Below are 7,024 nucleotides of genomic sequence, written 5' to 3' on the forward strand. Positions count from 1 at the left end.
CGCGAGGAGCCGCTGCGTCACTTCCTCCCAGCTGAGCGTGGAGGATTAAAAAAAAAAAGAAAAAGAAAAGAAATGCATGATTATTTCAAGAATATGGTTTTATTTTTTAAAAGTTGTTTTTGTCATTATTTAAGAACAAAAAAAAAAAATAATAAAACCAAATTATAAAACAGGCTAATATGTAAATAAGAACATTATCATTAATTTTTCAGAGTCAAAATGATATTTCTATTATTGTTAGTGTCACTTTTGTCCCCATTTTTAATTATTTTATTATTATATATATATAATATATTTTTTATTTATTATATTATATACAAAACTTAGGCTTTTCAATTTTAAATGAGCAAGTTTTAATCTTTTTTTTTTAAACTAAATAAAAAAAAAGTCTTCATAATTGCTCTTCAAAGTTTCTCTTTATGTAATTGTTCTTATTTTATTTTATTTTGATTTATTTTATGTATTGGCTATTGGAAAAAAACAATTTCCCGAAGGAGACCTCCTGAGGGAACAATAAAGTTTTACCTTACCTTACCTTACCTTACCTTATAAACGTCTAAAACTTGTGAATTAACAGTGATTAATTTAAATTAAGGTAAGGTAGAACTTTATTGATCCCTCCCGAAGGAAACCTCATGTAAATTCACACGTTTTAGACGTTTATGAAGACTTTATTTATTTATTAAGTTAAAAAAAAAGATTAAAACTTGCTCATTTAAAATTGAAAAGCCTAAGTTTTGTCCTAAATAATTAATAATGGGGACAAAAGTGACACAAACAATAATAGAAATATCATTTTGACTCTTAAATAAAAAAAAAATTGCAAAGTATATACAAGATATGTATGAAAGTTATAGTCCCGTAATTATCGCGTTATGATAATATTTATAACGTTTATTTGTAAATTTTTTATAGACAATCCACATCAAAAATCATATGATAACGCATATTTTTAGCGGAAAAACACTTTTTAAAACTAAAATAAAAAGTTTCTAGAATAGAAAATATATGTTTTTATATTATATTGTATTATATATTATTGTGTTCTTCCTCTACAAGTGTTCATCATTTAAACTGAAAATTTGATGCGATCATTTACTTATCCCTTCATTTGACGTCATGTTCTGTAAGATAAATATTTATAAGAAAAGACACAAACTTAGGAGACCATGAACCAACACTGCCCTCCTATGGACTAAAGCTGCAACTGCACTAAAAATGTAAAAGCATAAATGTCGTTTCCCGCGTTTATTGTTACGATAATATAAACCTCTTTTAAAAGCTTTGGAACTAATCCGGATTTTATCATTTTAATTTTAAACACAAACCATTGATCTGTTTTACATTTTTACGTTTTAATCTTGTGCTTTAATTGATTCTTGACTATTTATTTTTACAACTAATGGTTTTTTTTCCCCAATTTTGGTAGAATTTGTCTCTTAAATAAATTACTAAAGTATATTGTGTTAAAAGGTGAATATGTTCTGTGCTGATCTTTTTCTCTCATAATTCTACATGTTATTTTTATAATTATTTTTATTGTTATTCTATATTGTTTGTCTAATTCAAGTTGTCATTTTCACAATAATTAAAATGTATTTCCCTTTTTGTTATGTAATGTATATAGATAATCTGTTAATTGTATTGTTTAATTGATGTCAAATTCTGCTTATTTCGGTCCCTCTTGCGTAGATCTAAATATATTGGGTCAAAGTACACGTTCTGGTCCGACGGCCTTGTGGACGGAGGTCCGGGTCTGAACGAGAACCAGGAGGTCAGGTGTGCTACGAGACCAGAGAGCTCATTAAAGTGTCATCTGTGGCCCACATTATTGACCGGGCCAATCAGAGACGCTCGTCCATCACCGTCGACCACATGACCAGAAGACTAATGACTTCAGCTCCCAGTGGGATCGATGAGATTACCAGTCGTCTAACCAGTACCAGCAGGAGGATCGATGCGAGGACACCTCCTGCATTCACGTCCACTCATCTCTCTTTCCTGTAAGAGAAGGTTATAATCATCAAGTTAGGCTCAGATGATACAGTCCTGCTATGTTTGGAAACGTTCCTGAGTAAACCAGCTTAAAATATCACCACAGTTTAAACAGGGACTGTTGTGAGGAACCGTCGAGCCGAAGAGGCAGAAAGAACAAGTCGAAAATACGCTTGAAACAAGAACAAATTAAATCAATATTTAAAAATATATATATTTTCATTTAGGATATTATAACAGTGTAATAATGCCATAACATAAAAAAAGAATCCAGCTGTCTATCCATCAAGAATCACAAGTGTAAGGTCGTGTCGAGGGGGCAGCAGCCGCAGGGAAAGACACCCAGACTTTTTATCTTCTCAGAAATGTCCTCCAGATCTTCTGAGGGGAGAAACAAGGTGTCACTCATATATTTAATGCACTTTTATATTGTATTATGTCATGGTAATATCACATCATATGAGGTTATGCTCTCATGACACACATACATGTTCACGTGAGTTTAACAACACATGACACACACACTTTATTACATGACTTAAATGATGACACAATGATACACAATATTACGTTACATAAATAAATGATCACATGACAATGTTCACATCAAATACATGAGTGATCACATGACATACATCATTTTCACATGACAATGTTCATATTAAATACATGAATGATCACATGACAGACATCATTTTCACATGACAATGTTTATATTAAATTCATGAATGATCACATGACATACATCATTTTCACATGACAATGTTCATATTAAATACATGAATGATCACATGACATACATCATTTTCACATGACAATGTTCATATTAAATACATGAATGATCACATGACATACATCATTTTCACATGACAATGTTCATATTAAATACATGAATGATTGCATCACATACATCATTTTCACATGACAATGTTCATATTAAATACATGTATGATCACATGACATACATCATTTTCACATGACAATGTTCATATCAAATACACGAATGATCACATGACATGCATCATTTTCACATGACAATGTTCATATTAAATACATGTATGATCACATGACATACACCATTTTCACATGACAATGTTCATATTAAATACATGTATGATCACATGACATACATCATTTTCACATGACAATGTTCATATCAAATACACGAATGATCACATGACATACATAATTTTCACATGACAATGTTCATATTAAATACATTAATGATCACATGACATACATCATTTTCACATGACAATGTTCATATTAAATACATGTATGATCACATGACATACATCATTTTTACATGACAATGTTCATATCAAATACACGAATGATCACATGACATACATCATTTTCACATGACAATGTTCACGTTAAATACATGTATGATCACATGACATACATCATTTTCACATGACAATGTTCATATCAAATACATGAATGATCACATGACATACATCATTTTCACATGACAATGTTCATATTAAATACATGAATGATTGCATCACATACATCATTTTCACATGACAATGTTCACATAAAATACATGTATGATCACATGACAGACGTCATTTTCACATGACAATGTGTTCACATGACTTACATAATAATAAAATTAAATTAATAAATGATTACATGACAAACAATGTTCACGTTAAATACATGTATGATCACATGACATACATCATTTTCACAAGACAATGTGTTCACATGACATAAATAAATAATTAAATGACAAACAATGTTCACGTTAAATACATAATGATCACATGACTTACATAATAATAAAATTACATTGATAAATGACTACATGACAAACAATGTTCACGTTAAATACATGTATGATCACATGACAAATATAATAATAATAATGTATAATAAAAGTTTTCACATTATCATAAATAAACGATCACATCATTTTAACATGACACACATAAATGATCAAAGGATATACAGTAGATAAAGCAAAAAAAAGATTGTTTTCAATTGTTTGATTATTGTTAAAAAGTGTTTTTTGTGTATTTTTTATTAAAAAAAAAAAAAGTTAAGTTAAAGTTGTAAATAGTTGAATTAAACATTAAAAATATAATAATTTCAAAGTTTGTTTTAAAAAATGTATAAATAAATTGTAAACAAATGTACTCCTGTTGTGTTATCAGTTTTATCTTGACCTTTAAAGTATATACTTTATTGAATATTGTTTTGATTGTTTAAGCGCTTTGTGACCCTGGTCTGGAAAAGCGCTATACAAATAAAAATTACTTACTTACTTAATTACTTTAAAAAAATTAATAAATTAATAAAAATGACTTACTTACTTACTTACTTACTTACAAGGTGAAAATAAATTCAATGTTAATTCAATAAAATATAAAAAAAAGTCTCCAAAAGTTGGACATTTTTTAGAAGCTAATCCTTATCCAAACTGGAAACTAATAAAAAAAAAAACACAACAAGCGTCTTCTACTGTCCAGCGATGCTTCGCCTGAATCATCCACAGCAGCTCTGAATGCGACCTTGACGAAATCACAACCGAAATCTTTCTTTTTTTTCCCTCTTTCATTTCACTCACAGCGGCCTGTGTTTGTAATGGAATCCATTGGACTTTGCTGACCGTCTCTCTCCACTAGACTGGAGTGTAATTACAGCAGCGTCTGAGCCGCTCACACTCGGCCTGCTGTCCATGTCGTGCATGTAAACCCAGCGTCGAGCCAAACCCTTGCTTTTCCCGACACAAGACTCGCAGACTGTGAGAAAAAAAAACTGTAAGCAAACACGGTCTCCGGTTTCTGCCGCACCGGGAGAACCTCTCGTCAGTTTTCAAGCGAGGGTTTGATGCCGAGGGGGGGCGAGGGGGGGGTCCGTGATCGGTGTTATGTATAAAACATTCAGTCTCACCACTGGATGAACTCTTGATTTGTTTTTTGAAAAAGAAACTCCTCGGTTGGTACCTACAGGGAAAAAGGAGCTGCAACAGTTTCAGAGGAACCTTTTTTTTTTTTTTAGAAAAAGTTTTGTACCTGGATTTGTCATTCTGGCCCGACAGCCTTCCTTGTTTGGTCCTTTTAACTTTCCATGTTAGTTTGCTCATGTCTCCCCCCGGCGAGGATACATATTTCATGAGGGGCCCCGAGGCTTTCCCGGTGCACAGGCTGAACCTCCCTGATCCACCGGGGGAGCCCGGGTCGGACGAGACCGAGACAGAAGGAAGACGTGGACGAACGACAGATCGTTGCTTGTACTCCTGGAGACTTCATAACACTCTTGTTCCTCTGAACCGACCGGCCGGACCAGAGATGTTCGGACAAAGCTTCCAGAGAAGGCGAGAACAAGATCTCCTGCCATCCGTGAGGGACTCAAAGTAGAGCGGACAAGCCTCCAAAAGAAGTTGAAGACCCTCTGGAACATCTATAGGTTTTCAAGGTATCACAGAAGATGATGGAGGGGATAGTGGACCACTTTAGATGATTTAAAAAATGGTCCAGATGCTTGAAAAGTAAAACTTTCTTCTTCAGAACTCCCTATAAGGATGAGATCCCCAACCTTTTTTGGGGCGTGGACCAGTTCAACCTCTGCACTATATTCACAGACCAATAAAAACAGTGAAAATATATCAAAAAGGGTTTGTTTTTACTAATTTTCGCTGGTTTACAGAACTATTTTTTAGAGTAAAGTTTTAAGAGATACAGATTAATGTTACTTTAGAGAAAAAAACAACCTTTTTTTCTAAAACAAAACACATTTCAGACAGTTTTAATCAATAGAAGAGAAATAATATCGATGATATTTTCATTCAATATCCAACACATGGGTGGGAAATTAAATATCCTCAGGGGCCACATTATATTCTGTGACTGTTGTTAGGGGCCATCAAGAATAAAATAAAGGGGCAAAAAAAAGCCCTGATACAATAAAAAACAAAACAAACAAACTTTAGCCTAAATAGACTTAAATTATTATTTAATTATATTTTATATAAAGCCTTTTATCTCATTTAAATATTTTTGACAGGCAATAGATACAGACAAAAATTACAAGTAGTGAACAAAATCCAATAATAATATAAAGTGTTGAGCTAGTAATGAATAAAAATAAATAAATAAAATGACCTGATTCTTAATGATATTTAACCTTATGAGGGCCACACAAATATAGTCAAAGGGCTGCTAAACCCTTGTGTTATCTCTGGGTCAAGGTGACCCAAAGACCCGAAAACAAATGCGTTTGAGGTATCCCTTGTGCTTCCTCTGGGTCAAGTGAACAACTTCTGCCACTGTGTATGTATCTACACACTTTGTTTTCCAGGTGTTCGGGTCACTTTGACCCTGGGATAACCCAAGGGTTAACAATTGTCAGCATTTTTTTAAATCAGCGTTTTATTGCAAAATGTAAATAATTATAATAAATAATAATAATAAATTAATATTATATTATAGTTTAAGGAATAGTGAATGACATTTTTTTTTTTTTTTGTTATTTACTTTTATAAATGAACGTTTAATTATGAATAATGAGAAATATATCCAAAGTTGTAAAAACTTGTTTTGTTCTTAAAGTTGTCGCTTTAGCCAATATATTTATATAGTTGAATATTTTAAAGTCAATCCTCCTTAAGCGATCACATTTTTTCAGTACATTTAAAGAACCTTGTGAATAATTAAATTATCTGTACAATGAGACCCATTTTTTGTGTATTTGTTGCGAGAACATTCATACAATGGTGGTCAAGCCTCACACCTGTCCTTTCAGGTGAGGCCGTGACTGACAGCCCGACCAGCGGCGGGCCTGTGGTTTCACACGGTGTCGACCCGTCAGACACGGGCATGTGAAACCACAGGCCACCAGGCTGGCGCCAGCTCGCACCGGCTTGGATCGGTGGGACCGCCGGGGCCCGATCGATACCTCCGCATTTCCTGTCCATTTGCTCGGGTCTCTTCATTAATAATTACTGCTCGGCAGCGCTTTTCCGACGTGCCGGGCCGAGACTCCCCGTGACCTCCCCGTGACCTCCAGGATCTCACAACAT

The sequence above is a fragment of the Callionymus lyra genome, chromosome 18 (assembly GCF_982586985.1).
Source record: "Callionymus lyra chromosome 18, fCalLyr1.hap1.1, whole genome shotgun sequence".
Lineage (NCBI taxonomy): Eukaryota > Metazoa > Chordata > Actinopteri > Syngnathiformes > Callionymidae > Callionymus > Callionymus lyra.